This window comes from Aegilops tauschii, chromosome 2 (genome assembly GCF_002575655.3).
Source record: "Aegilops tauschii subsp. strangulata cultivar AL8/78 chromosome 2, Aet v6.0, whole genome shotgun sequence".
Taxonomy (NCBI): domain Eukaryota; kingdom Viridiplantae; phylum Streptophyta; class Magnoliopsida; order Poales; family Poaceae; genus Aegilops; species Aegilops tauschii.
This window is the reverse complement of record NC_053036.3, coordinates 548338840-548352932: the sequence shown is the minus strand read 5'-3', so window position 1 is coordinate 548352932 and position 14093 is coordinate 548338840.

Below are 14093 nucleotides of genomic sequence, written 5' to 3'. Positions count from 1 at the left end.
GTGACAGACTTGTGATCTCATAATAATCCGGAGCATGTTTGATATATTATACCCGTGTTCTTAATGTTTGCGAGTACATTCAAACGTACTCACTGGCTTGTCCCTGGCTATTGTCTTGGCCAGATTCCTTGCTTGGAGATAAGCATCGCGGTGACAATCTCGGAACAAACGTGTTGGCATTTGCATGCCTCGCGAAGATAGGAGTTATCCTGGTCAGCTGTTCTTGTGGGAAATGGAGTCCCATAGACGCAGATGTATCCAACCGCTTCCGCCCTCTACCATTAGAAACCAAATGTTGTACTCCTAGGCCACAATGGTCTTGTACTACATATTTTTGTACTTGCTTGGATTTTCTTGTACCAAGTTGGTGCCTCATCAGCTAACAGAAATCCTGGGGCTGATGAGTACAACGGCCATTTTCTGGAGAATTAATATCCCGAAAATCCGGTTGTGACAGCCGCGCCATGAACTTGGCATAAGCCGGCCGTCCAAAAAGAGCGTGATATGGGCTCTTGATCTTGACCACTTCAAAGGTTAATTTCTCAGCCCTAGAATCATGCTCATCTCCGAAAGCTACCTCCAGCTCAATCTTACCAACTGCGTATGCCGACTTACCAGGCACCAAACCATGGAAAACAGTGTTAGATGTCTTAAGATTTTTATCAGTCAACCCCATACGACGAAAGGTCTCATAATAGAGGATGTTGATGCTGCTACCTCCATCCATGAGTACCTTAGTGAATTTATATCCACCAACTTGAGGTGCCACCACCAACGCCAACTGATCCGGATTGTCAACTCGGAGAGGGTGATCTTCTCTGCTCCACACAATAGGCTACTCTAACCACCTTAGATAACGGGGGACCGCCGGCTCAACAGCGTTCACATCCCTTTTATGAAGCTTCTGGTCTCGTTTGCACAAGCTAGTGGTTAACACATGATATTGTCCACTATTCAGCTACTTTGGATTGCTCTGATAACCCGATTGCTGCTGCTGCTGTCCTCCCTGACCAGACTATTGATTATAACCACCTTGATTTCCTTGAAAGCCGGAACTTGAGCCGCCACCTAGGCCATGAAAACCGCCTCCACCTGAGCCATCACCAGGCCCATGGCTGCCGTCGAACATGTTATAATGTTTGAAAGCCTTCATGATCGCGCAATCTTTCCATAGGTGAGTGACTGGCCTTTCCCGAGTGCCGTGTTTTGGACAGGGCTCATTGAGCAATTGCTCAAGAGTAGGACCTGACCCGCCAGACCGAGGGGGCAGCCTCCCCTTGCGTTGTTGATTGTTGCCCTGCGAATTGGTGTTAGCCACAAACTCCGGGTTACCGTCGGCCTTACGTTTATTGCCTCCCTGACTCGCCGGGTTATGCTGATTACGCTTTCCATTGCCGTTCTTCTTTCCCTTCCCTGTCTTCTCTTCATCAGACGCGGGATCCTTGGTACTATCAGAGTCGGCGTATTTAACTAGAGCCGCCATAAGCTGGCCCATGTCATTACAATCACGCTTGAGCCGCCCCAGCTTCTGTTTCAAAGGTTCAAATCGGCAATTTTTCTCCAACATTAAGACCGCAGAGCCGGCATCCATCTTATCAGATGAATGTATTATCTCCTTGACCCGGCGCACCCAATGAGTGGTGGACTCACCTTCCTCTTGCTTGCAATTAGTCAAATCCACAATTGACATGGGCTGCTTGCATGTGTCTTTGAAGTTCTAGATAAACCGGGCTTTTAACTCTGCCCATGAACCAACGGAATTAGGCGGCAGCCCCTTCAGCCAAGTGCGGGCTGTTCCATCCAACATCATGGTGAAGTACTTGGCCATCGCCGTATCACTGACCTCCAACAGCTCCATGACCATCTCATAGCTTTCAATCCATGCCCCGGGCTGTAAATCAGCTGTGTAATTTGGCACTTTTCGGGGTCCTTTGAAATCCTTGGGCAAACGCTCATTACGCAAAGCCGGCACCAAACAAGGAACACCACCGGTTCTTGTGGCCACGCCTGCCTCAATGGAAGTCGTCGGATAATCCAGGAAGGTTTGGTGATCCGCCTGCTCAGCCGCCTGCTGAGCCGCCCGCTCAGCTTCTTGACGCATCCTGTCCTGTACCGGGTTATGCCCACCTGGCTGGTTACAGCGCTGGGCGTTGCTTGACACGGCTGCCGAATCCATATGTCTGCTGTAACTCGGGCTCCGGCTCGGGCGAGGAGTCGAATGGATCCTGTCCCGACTATAAGAATAAGCCTCCTGCTGAGCCAAGGCCGTCTAAAGAAGTTCCCTGACCCTTCGTGTCTCGACTGCTGTTGGAGAGTCGCCATCCGCTGGGAGAGCCGCCAGGCGTGCCGATGCGGCAATCAGGTTCTCCAACGGGTTAGAGAAATGACCCGGTGGTGTCGGTATGTAGCGAGGCGGAGCTGTGTGCATGTGAGGTGGTTCCATCACCCGGGGTTGAGTTGGCGCTCCAGCTCCGGGTGTCATAATCCGGTTCACCTCCAGCGGGTTACTAGGGCCAGCCCCGGGTGTGTTGAAAAGATTGCGAAGATCATAAACCGGAGGCAGATGCGATTGAGCCTTCTGGTGACTCCTCCTCATCACCTCGTTGGACGCGTTCAGATTCATCGTAAGCTGGAAAGCCTCTGAGTGGATCTGCTGAGCTCGAGCATCCAAAGCCGCCCGTTCTGCGGCCAATCTGGTGTCCTCAGCAGCTAGTGCTTCTTTGGCTCGGGCTATATCCTCACGTACCCGTGCTACCTCTGCATCATGCTCAGCCTGATCCACCGGAGTAACTGTGGCGGTTAACAGGGCCGTCAATCTGTCCATGAGATCAATCAACACCTGAGCCGGCGGGCACACAGGGCCTCCCCCCCCCCCCGGCTGCTCCTGACCCGGAAGTTATTGCTGCCGCAGCCGTAGAGTTTTGGCCGGGTTGAGTGCCAGCCATGAAGATCCCTACTCTGCTCGGCGGCTCAAAGGGGCCCGGAATACTACTGCCATCGGAACAGCCCCCAAGCCCGCCGTCTTGTAATTGATACAACGAATTCATCTCACAAGTGGACGACTCACCATCAGAGTAGACGGCCGTCTCACCGCCATCCACGGATCCTTCAGAAAGTTCCCCTCCATGGATGCAACCCACGAAGGCATGCTTTATAGCGGGCTGAGCCCGGGCAGGTCTCGCACGCTGAGCCGTCTCGATGATGTCATCGCAGTGTCCGGCTCAGGGCCCGGCTCGCCCATCCAGCCGATGAAGACGTGGATTCCGCCGAAGGGGACCCGGTACCCATACTCAATTGAGCCCGCGTCCGGACCCCAGCCGGCGTTGTCGATGTAGAGCTTGCCGCGACGACTCTTGGTCATCCGACCCACAGCGTATCCCTTGAGCCCTTCGAAGCTGCCCTTCAAGAACTCAAATCCACCATGCGCTGGCCCCACGGTGGGCGCCAACGGTCATGGAATTGTCACGGCAGATGTCCTCGCGAAAGGACTTAGTCGTGGAGCCATCGCAACTAGGAAGCTTAATTAAAGGGGTTAAAGCGGGACAAAGGACACGAGGGTTTATACTGGTTCGGCCCCTTGCGGTGAAGGTAAAAGCCTAATCCAGTTGAGGTGGAATTGCTAGGGTTTCGATGATCAGGGAGCGAATCCGCTATGTCTGTCTCTCGATTTGATGTTACTTGACCTAAACCGCCGCCGGGTCGTCCCTTTATATACAGAGGTCGACGCCCAGCGGCTCATAGAGTCCCGGCGGGCTCATAAACAGTGTCCGGCTCGGTGACCAATTAATCTTGCCTTACAATACAAGTTATGCCCTTATGGCGGCTTATCACTACAGGCCTTAAGTCGCCCTTGGGACTTGAGCCCTTAACTGAACCGCCATCTTCAAGCTTGATATTGGGCTTCATATGATGAATCGCCATAGCGTAACCCGGCCCCTCCTGGGCGGGTTACACTAGCAGTTATATCCCCGACAGAAGGCGTGCAGAAGCCACTGTCATTGTGCGTCCTTCGACACGCCTTCGGCCCACGCATGAGAGCCTGGCACAAATTGATGTAGTACTAAGTAAACTTTCAATTTATTCGTCTTCGATCATGACAATACAATGATCAATAGAAAGTTACATGCAAATCCATAGACCACCTACCGACGACTATAAACACTTAAGTGGGATGAAGACGCGTCGCCGTAATCGTCCCTCTGTCACCGGAGCCAGACAGAACTTGTTGTAGTAGACAGTCGGGAAGTCGTCATGCTAAGGCTCCATAGGACCGGCGCATCAGAAAAACAACCACCACATATGAAGAGTAGCATAGATCAAAATGATCTAACCTGAAGACACACAAACGACAACCAGATCTGAACAAATCCACCTAAGATAGATTCACCGGAGACACACATGCACACGCCCAGCGACGATACTAGACGCACCATAGAAACGAAGGCTAGACGGGGAGAACCTTATCCATCTTCAGGGAGCCGCCGCTGTCTCGCCTTCCTGAGCAGGACAAAAACCCTGACAAAACTCAAAAAACATCTAAAAACATAGCCCTCCCACCAGCAAGGTGTCGGTGCTAAAACCGGCAGATCTTGGGTAGGGGGTCCCAAGCTTGGTGATATGAACTAGATGGTAACAGGACACATAAGGGACATGATATTTACCCAGGTTCGGACCCTCTTGATGAGATAAAATCCTACGTCCTGCTTTTGATATATTGATTGTGATGGGGTACAGTGTACAATATGATCTACCTTGAGATCGTAAGAAGGAGTTATAAGCTCTAAACCTTGCATCGTGCCTCTACAGACTAAACCCTATGGCTTATATAGACGTTCGGGGAACCTAGGGTTTACACATGGTCAGTTACAATCTAGGGATAAGCATGTAGATCGTTCAAATGTGCTTGGAGTGTATGTCAAGTCCTAAGAAGATCTTCATCTTGATTACGCCGAGGGCCAGGGCCTGCATGGCCCATTCATCAATCTTCAGTGGGTCCTCGGTCCGGCCCTTAAACAATGGACCGACGTGGCAAGCACCCCCTAATCCAGGACCCCAACAGTAGCCCCTGAACTAGTCTTCAAGCCGAGGATGTGAGGTATCTTCTTCGGGATAACTTTACAAGTCTAAGTCTTCGGCTTCATAGGCGAGTTCCATCGTTCATGTCAGCTCCCACTTCCGAGGAAATGCTCGGCTCCGAGGTCTTCTTGGATTTCCCTATCACAACTAGGCATCAAATAAGAGGGGATATCTTTTAACAAGACCTTCTCCTTGGCGCACTTTATTAATTTAGCAAGGCCGAGTAAAAATCAGACCTCTTCGATTTTTGTGCTGTTATCCAGTTTGGACCCTCTTAAAAACTTTTCTTCTAGACTTTGTGATGAAAGTGACCTCACCCTAAATTATCTCTGGATCACAGCACAACCTAGACCACACCAACTCAACTCTCAGTTGAAACCCTAGCTCTGAATTGCACAAAGGAAACTACACTTCCTCTATTGATCTAGATCACCCCTCCCAAACATCTCAAGAGACTCTCCTAACCCTGGGGACCAAAGGAGTGACACCACATTGGAAAATCCAATGCAATATTTCTCTTACAGAAACTATTTCAATTTCTGCTAGAAGAGGAAAATAAATCCAAAGAACACTTAGGCTCATAAAAATTAGTGAAGTTAATTATAGATGACCTTGATGCCTAGTGTGAGCTCTGGTAAAAATATGAGAACATTTAGGACATGGCAAAGTCTCCAAATAATTGACAGAACCATGATGCCCTAAAGTGTTGTGAAGGAACTACCCTCTAGGTAGTTCTGAAAATTCCTAAATAATTTGGGCAGCACCTAGTAGTTGCACATGACCAAATTATATCACAATATTGATCATTCACAAGCCACACAAAGTCACAGTACCCACTTAAGCTTTCTGCCCCGTTTTTTAGGTTGTGAAGGAAGTGCTAGCTAGGAGTGTTTTTTTTTTTTTTTTGAGCTGAAATGTTGTAGAGTGTTGCACCCTAGTTTTATATCATTGCTAGACATAGCTTCCTAGCTTGGATCACAACAAACTGACCTGCACAAGCCCCAGCATGTTGCAATCCGAACTGAACATGGTGAAGCAATCTAGCACTGGTTCACTCCGGGACAGAACCAAGAACACACACACACACACACCCAAAACACGACCCCTCACACCCTAGTTAAGGTTTGCGCCTGGAGGCCACTGGCATGCCCAATGCTAGTGGTGACCACCTCCAGAGCACGACAACTGTGTGATCTATTGCACGTCCGTGACCAAACCCTCGCCCCACCCTGCCCCGTGCCAGACCATTGTGTCCACCGCAGAGCCCCGTCCCCCACTCACCTTCTAGAAGCCCTGGAAGCAGCCAAACTGCCCAAACGCTCGCCGGCATCGCCGCTGCCATCGTCGGACCCCCCTGTTGGCCGCTTGCGCTGGCCAGCTCGTCTCGCTCCCTCGCGAGCTGCCATCCGCCACCGCCTAAGCGCGAAGACGCCACCACGTAGCCCTCGGCCCCGACTACGGCAAGCTGGCGCCACCGCGGCGATCGAGCCTCACTCTGCCTATAGAAGGAGCAGACCCCGAGCCTCTAAGCCTCACTACTCACTTCCCCTCGTCCAGTAGAGCTTGACCATCCCCTCCCCTGGTCGACCCCCCCTCTGTAGCAGCTCAATTGACCTGAGCTCCGCCGCTCGGCCATGGCGCGCAACCAAGCACCTAGCCCTTCCCCGTCCCAACAGAGACCACCACTGGTTGTCCCACTCGCCGTAGAACACGCCATCACCCTCTACCAGCCCAATCCATCACCGTAGCTACCCAATCCACCGGAGTCGCCGCTCTCTGCCACGGCGGACCGCCGCGCAAGTAGGCACCCATGAGACCACCACTACCCACCCACGGATGCGACACTCATCATTGAGTCCAAAACTGCTCTCTCCTGCTCGAGAGGACCACCGGAGCGCCGTCAACCTCACCGGAGCAGAAGACCAGCCGCGGCGTCGGGGAGAGAGGAGGGAGGAGAGAGAGAGCTGATGCGTGGGCCCCACACGCCGGTGACCGAAGCGCGGCCCCAGCTCTGCCACGTCAGTTAAGTGGAGACGTGAAGTAGAGAATATCTTTTCCCCACAGGAAAACGTACTCGTAGCGAGGGCCTGACATGCCGCGCTGTCTAGGGACCCGACTGCAATTATTCTTTTTACAGAATAGTCCCTGATAGTAAAACTCTCCTTACTTTTTGCTCGTAACTCCGATTGAGGTGATTCCAACGCTCACGGTGTCGTCTTGGCGAGCCCGTTCTGTTAGTATTGGTTTTGTTCTTGTTTGTGCTCTAGATGTCCGTAGTTTACTTTACTATTCGACGGCATCAGTTGTGTTTTATTCAGTCAAAGAGTGGGATGCCACTGTTACAAGGAGGGAACATTAGTGCAGGGTCACACACCCTTCTTCTTCGATGCTCTCATTACAAATCATGGTGCCATTAAACCAAACGAAATTGTACGACCATATATGCCTAAGTGGTAAGGCCTTATTTTGTTTACAATTATGTCTTTTACGCGTGTCTCCATAACGGGAGGCTCGGAGTTTAGTACCTCCTTTGGCCGAGAGATTTGCGTCAATCACGATGCCATTAAACCGAATGAAATCGTACGACCATATATGCGTAAGTGATAAGGCCTTATTTTGTTTACAAATTTGTCTTTTACGCGTGTCCCCATAATGGGAGGCTCGGATTTAATACCTCCTTTGGCCGGGAGATTTGCGTCCGGAGTTAGAGGGCCTGGGATGGTTTAGGAATACCGAAAGTTTAGTAGTGCCACAGGGTGGCAAGGTCCCAGATCACCTCGACCGAGGGCTAGCCCGCGAGAGGTCGGGAGATACGTTAGAAGGGCCATGCTGTCGAATAAGTAAATTTACGGGAAGCAGGATGTACCAGTGAAGCATCCGCCGTCCATGTCAACATCAAGATGCACACTGTCCTTTGACTAATAAACTAAGGAATCTTTTATGGGAGGTGGATTTGTGGTCTATGGGGACATCTACACCCTATATGGAAAAAAAATGGTAATTCAACACAAAGTAAAAAATTCCTGAAAATATTTTTGAAATAAATTCGACCTTCTATTGTACTCGTGAGAAAAAATCCACAAAAATAAAATCTCCCTTTGACTTCTTTTCAGAAAAGACATTTTTTTTGGCTAAAATAGTGTGAATAGTGACCTATAATAGCAAATATTTTTTGTCCTTTTTGCTGTGAGGTCAACTTTTGTTTTTTTCGTAAAAATTTATATACTAGTGCAAAAGTAAGTCACGTGTTTTGTCAAAATAGTTCTTACCTATTTTGGCTTTTTATTAAAATATTTTAAAAACAAATCCTCATATAGGGTGCATATACAACCAGGAACACAAGTATATTTCCCATCATTTGTGGGGTGAAATACATCTGTATACTAGTCTGACACCATTTGACCAATATATGAACATGCCTCACAACTTTTTCATTTAGTCATGCATGTGTACTAACAGACCACTCAACCTATAGTACCAATATTTTACTTTCTTGTTAGCTATTAAATGATTGATGTCTTTTAATAAATGTTTTATTTTTAAATCTTTTTATATATTTGAATTCCTAAAGACAAGATCTTTAAAACAAGACCAATATTCAATATATTTTAGCGTAGTTTGAATTTTACCGTTTCATTCGATTTGGCATTTCAAAAAGGTGGATGTAACTCATTTCAAGAAACTCGTTTCACTTTATTTAAAAAACTGATTTCACAACTAAGAAAAAACAGATTTAATTCATTTTAGAAAACTAATTTTATTCATTTATAACACTGATTTGACTCGTATCAAAACACATATTTAAGTCATTTCAAAGAATTGGTTTTGCTCATTTTGAAAAGGTGATTTCACTCATTTCATAAAACTAAATTCACTCATTGGAAACACTGATCTCAGTTATTCCGAAACATATATTTCATCATTTACAGAAACAATTTTACTTATTTCAGAAAACGTATTGTGGTCTTGTAAAAAACAAATTTAAGTAAATTTAAACACCGATTTCAAAGAACTAGCTACACTAATTTCGTAAAATTGATTTCACTCATTTCAAAAATTTCATTTCACTATGTGAAAAAATGATTTCACTCATATGAAAAAACGATGCCACTCATTTCAGAAAAATAATTTCACTTAGTTGAAAAAACAGATCTCACTCATTTTCATATTTCAGTTCGAAATGGATTTCAGTCAGTGCGAAAAACTAATTTCACTCGTTTAGATATTCTGAAATAACAAGTTTCACGTATTTCACACCCAAAAATGTGTCATGTGTATGAAAAACATATTTTACTCATTTTCAAAAATTGCTCTCACCCAATTCAAAGATCATATTTCACTATTTTTAGAAAGCTGATTTCACTCTAAGCAAATAACTAATTTCAAATATTTCAAAAAACTTATTTGATTCAATTAAAAATATCAATTCAAAAAACAAATTCACTTGTTTTGTAAAACATATTTCACTCATTTAAAGAAAGTTTGAAATAATTAGTTTGACATGTTTTGCATGACTAGTTTCAAAATTCTGAAATAACAAGTTTCATGTATTTCACACCCAAAATGTATCATGTGTATGAAAAACATATTTCACTCATTTTAAAAAATTGGTCTAACCCAATTCAAAGATCGTATTTCACTATTTTTAGATAGGTAATATCACTCATTTCAAACGTTGAAACTTAAACGTGTTTGAATGCATTCAAGATTGATTCTTGTTCTAAAGGTCTTGGCTCCAGGAGTTGAAATATATACAACGTTTCGAAAACAAAATTTTTGTTTTGAAGATATGAACAATCTAAATAGTAAAAAGGGAATTAAAAGTGATGGATTTATAGAAGGGGAGAGGAGAGATAATGTCAGAGAAAAGAGAAAAGCAGGACCATGCATGTGTCCTTTGCATGCGCATGGTAGGCCCAGGAAATACGATGACTTAAATAGGAGAAAGAGGGGAATACAAATGTACACTTTTTAAGCTGGCAGCATGCTATTGGTGAGAGAACCACCGGTACATCCCGGCACCGGTAAAAAACACTTTGCGGCCATGATGTAGACAGGGTTCGCCGGACAGAGAGTCCAGAGTATGGTAAAGTGTACAACCTATTCGAGTAGCCGCGTCCACGATCCATGGTCTTATCTCCCTTCTCCGTCTCCACATCCTGTGTGTGTACCAATGGCGATCTCCAGAGCGAGACAGGACGGCTCAGTATCCTGGCCTTTGAGGTGGCGGCGGCCATGTCCTCCGACGTGGTGGTCAGGAGTCTCTGCGCCTTCGTCCTGCGTGCCTCACGTCCACGGAACAGTCCCGCCTGCTCCGGCTCACGTGCGGCGAGCTCGTGGCGGATCTTGGCCGCGTTGCCGACACCGCTGCGTTGCCAACGCCGCCGCGTCGCCTGGGGACGCCATGCCATGGACTGCCAGACGCGCCATTCCTCCACGACTTAGACCGCGTCTACGTTGAGGAGAAGTGCGGAATCAGCCTCGCGCGCCTGGACGCCACAATCGTCTTCTAGGTTGCAGCGGCACTAGGTGCGACGCCTCACGCAGCGCTCTGGGGCTAGAGGAAGCTGTTACAAACAGCGAAGTACTACACATTTTGAAGTGGAAAGACTACTAGCATTGTGCACAGCTACTTCAAGAAATCAGAGTGAATGAATTATGTCTTTTACCCTACATGTGCATAGCACAACGAAGCCACAGAGATCGATGTTACTGTGAGCGCTCCAGAGCTGCTTCAACAGTAAACATCGTCTTGAAACGTACTCTACTACGAGGTAATAAACAGACAAATGTAAAAGACCTCGTCACGTATGACTCTACTACAAGACTACAAACAAAGGATCAATTTGCCCTCACTACAATCCGGTCGACTCCACGGGCTAGGTAGATCCATCTCGACGAAGCTTATCACGTCGATGAAGCCAGCACCTTCTCCCCGGCCGGTCGGACACCACGCCGCCGCTTGCGCTTGGCTTGGTACGCGCCCCATCTTGGAAGCTACCACAGTTGCTTCTTCTTGCAGATCCGCTCGTGCGCCACGCCATGCATGTCCTCCAGTGCCTTCTCCCACACGGCGTGCGGCACGATCCCGCTCTTCCACACCCCTGGCCGCCGATATGCTTCTTTGCACAGGACATGGGCGACCTGGTTGCCCTCGCGGTATATGTGCTGCAGCTGGTACGTCGAGAAGTGCTTGAGCAGCGCGCGGATCTCCTGTTGGATCGACAGCGGTATGCGGGTCTGCGTCTCCTTGCCGGTCAGGAGGTCCACCAGCACCTGGTCGTCGCCTTCCACCACCAGCCCGCCACGGAAGAAACTCATCGCGAGCCGCAGCCCGTGGATCAGTGCTCGCGCCTCCACTATCCCCACCGTGGAGTGCTCCGTCAGCTCGGCAAAGGCGACGAGGACGTGGCCGTTGCAGTCGCGGATGGCGCCGCCGATGCTCGCCCGGCCGGACCCGTCGTGGTAGACGGATCCGTCGAAATTCAGCTTCAACCAGCCCATCGGAGGAGCCTCCCACCTCACCATGATGCGGCTGGGATGGAAGGGAGGGGAGGAGGCCGACAACGAGGTGGAGCTCAGCGGAGGTGCAAACGCGATCCTGCTACAGAGAGGAGCAAAGGAGGGAGCAAACGAGGCAGGGGCAGCGATGCAAGCCATGTTGTTCTTGCGTACCGCAAACGACGAAGAAGGCTTAATGCACGCCTGTCCTTTTATAGATGCCAGAATAGCCTGCCGGATTCCGGATTCCAGTCCGATGTACGGACGGACCCTAACGCTGCCGAGTTCGATTCGAGTCCGATTCATGGGGCTGAGAAAATGAGCTTGGGGCACTGTACCGCTTCCACGATACTGGGGCACCGACGCGAGGGACAAATTTGGGTTGCTTCACCGTAGACCGGACAGCAGCCAGTCGAAACAAGCTCTGACACCCCGGCCCACACAAAATCCCTCCTAAAACCCCTTTCGGACCCGCGTATTCATCCTATCATCTTTCTCTGCATTCGTTTTCTCTCTCGACTTTGCCACTGCTCCACTACCTCGACCGCCCCGCGACACCTTTGCCGGAACTCGACGATTTAGTTTCCTCCGGCGCTACACCTGGGCTCCAGGCCGCTTCTCCTCCGCTGCTGTTTCATACCTCTCCTCCGTCCGTCGTACAGGTACCATCCGCCCATGAGGCACTCGCCATGCACGTCGACTGTTCGGTGAAATGCCCGTGCTAACTTTGTTGCCTCTTCTTCTTTAAAGCAATGTATTCGGATATGGAGTACATGCACAGGCACTTTGTTCAGTCGTACGATGGCTCGTCTGGCGAGGACTACACTGATTAGACGGCGATGATGCAAGCGGTCCTTGCAGACGCGGAGTATGCAGAAGAGTATGTTCTCAATTTGAAGGGATCGATGAAAGATCATCGAGTGTTCAACCGCAATAGGGCGCGCGGCCATTTGATGCTGATGAACGATTACTTTGCCCCGGATGCCCTATTCGCTAACAATTTTCGCCGCCGCTTTCAGATGCAAAAAAATGTCTTCGATCGTCTCTACCATGGCATCTGTTCCTTCAATGACTACTTCATCTTGAAGAATGATGTCGTGGGAAGGATTGGGTTCTCTGGTTATCAGAAGTGCATGACCGCACTGCGGATGCTTGCATATGGCACGACCGCTGATTCGTTGGACGAATACCTACGGATGCCTGAGAGCATAAGCGGAGATGCCATGGTAAGCTTTGCTACTGTCGTGGTCTCGGTGTTTGGACCTTAGTACCTGAGAGAACCAATTGTGGTAGACACCGAGAGGATCTTGGCAATGTCTGAAGCAAGAAAGTGGCTAGGTTTGCTCGGATCTCTTGACTGCATGCATTAGAGATGAAAGAACTGCCCAAAAGCTGTACAAAGGCAATATCAGGGTCAATGTCAAGAAGAAGCCTATGATCATTCTTGAAGCAACTGCATCACAGGATCTTTGAATTTGACACGCTCTCTTTGGCATGCCCGGGTCTCACAATGACATCAATCGTGCTGTAGTGATCACCATTGTTTGCCAGGCAGACTGAAGGAAAAGCTCCTCCTCACCACTATACTGTCAATGGGCATGAATACAACATGGGCTACTATCTGGTTGACGGTATTTATCCTTTGTGGGCTACCTTTGTCAATATCATATCTGACCCAGTTGGCCAGAAAAAGTCTCGCTTTGGTAAAAAATAAGAAGCAACAAGAAAGGATGTCGAGATGACATTTGGAGTTTTGCAGTCACGTTTTGCTGTTGTTCATGGACCTGCTAAACAGCGGAATCCGGAGACCTTGTGGGAGGTGATGACATGGTGTATGATCATTCACAACATGATCGTCGAGGATGAGGGTGAGGATGCTGTCGTAGGTCTTCAGTCTGAGAACATGAGTGATCCTACCGAACTTCCAAACCAAAATCCGATCACTTTTAATGAGTTTGTTCAAATGCATCAAAAAATTTGACATCAAGCAACTCATGAGCAAATGAAGGAAGATATGATTGAGCACATGTGGGTGGTTAAAGCGAACAACATTGTTTGAGTATAATATTTAAATTAGAACTATTCTTGCATTTGAACATTTTTTAGCTAAACTAAAACTAGATATGCGGCTATTCTGAGCGTGCGGATCTGTGCGGAATTTAAAAAGGGCGGATGTATCCAGATAACATTAGATGGTCGGCTCCCGCAACAGTGTCCGCTGACTGGCCATCCCCCAGTCCGCAAATGGATATGGTGTCCAGTTTACAGGTTAGTGTTGGACATGCCCTAAGAACAACTACAATCGAGACCTCTCAAATCTCCTCCATACATCCGTTTGGACGGTCCGGTCATCAAATTGGCCCCCAACTGGACCCCTCAAATCGGCTCTATACGTTTGGGATGTCCGGCACCCCTCAAAACCAACCCATAAGTAAGGTGGATATGACCACGTTGATTGACAGAAGGGCCCTCGTCAAAACCCATCGGCCCGTCGGGCGCCTCTTTGGTCTGGCGAG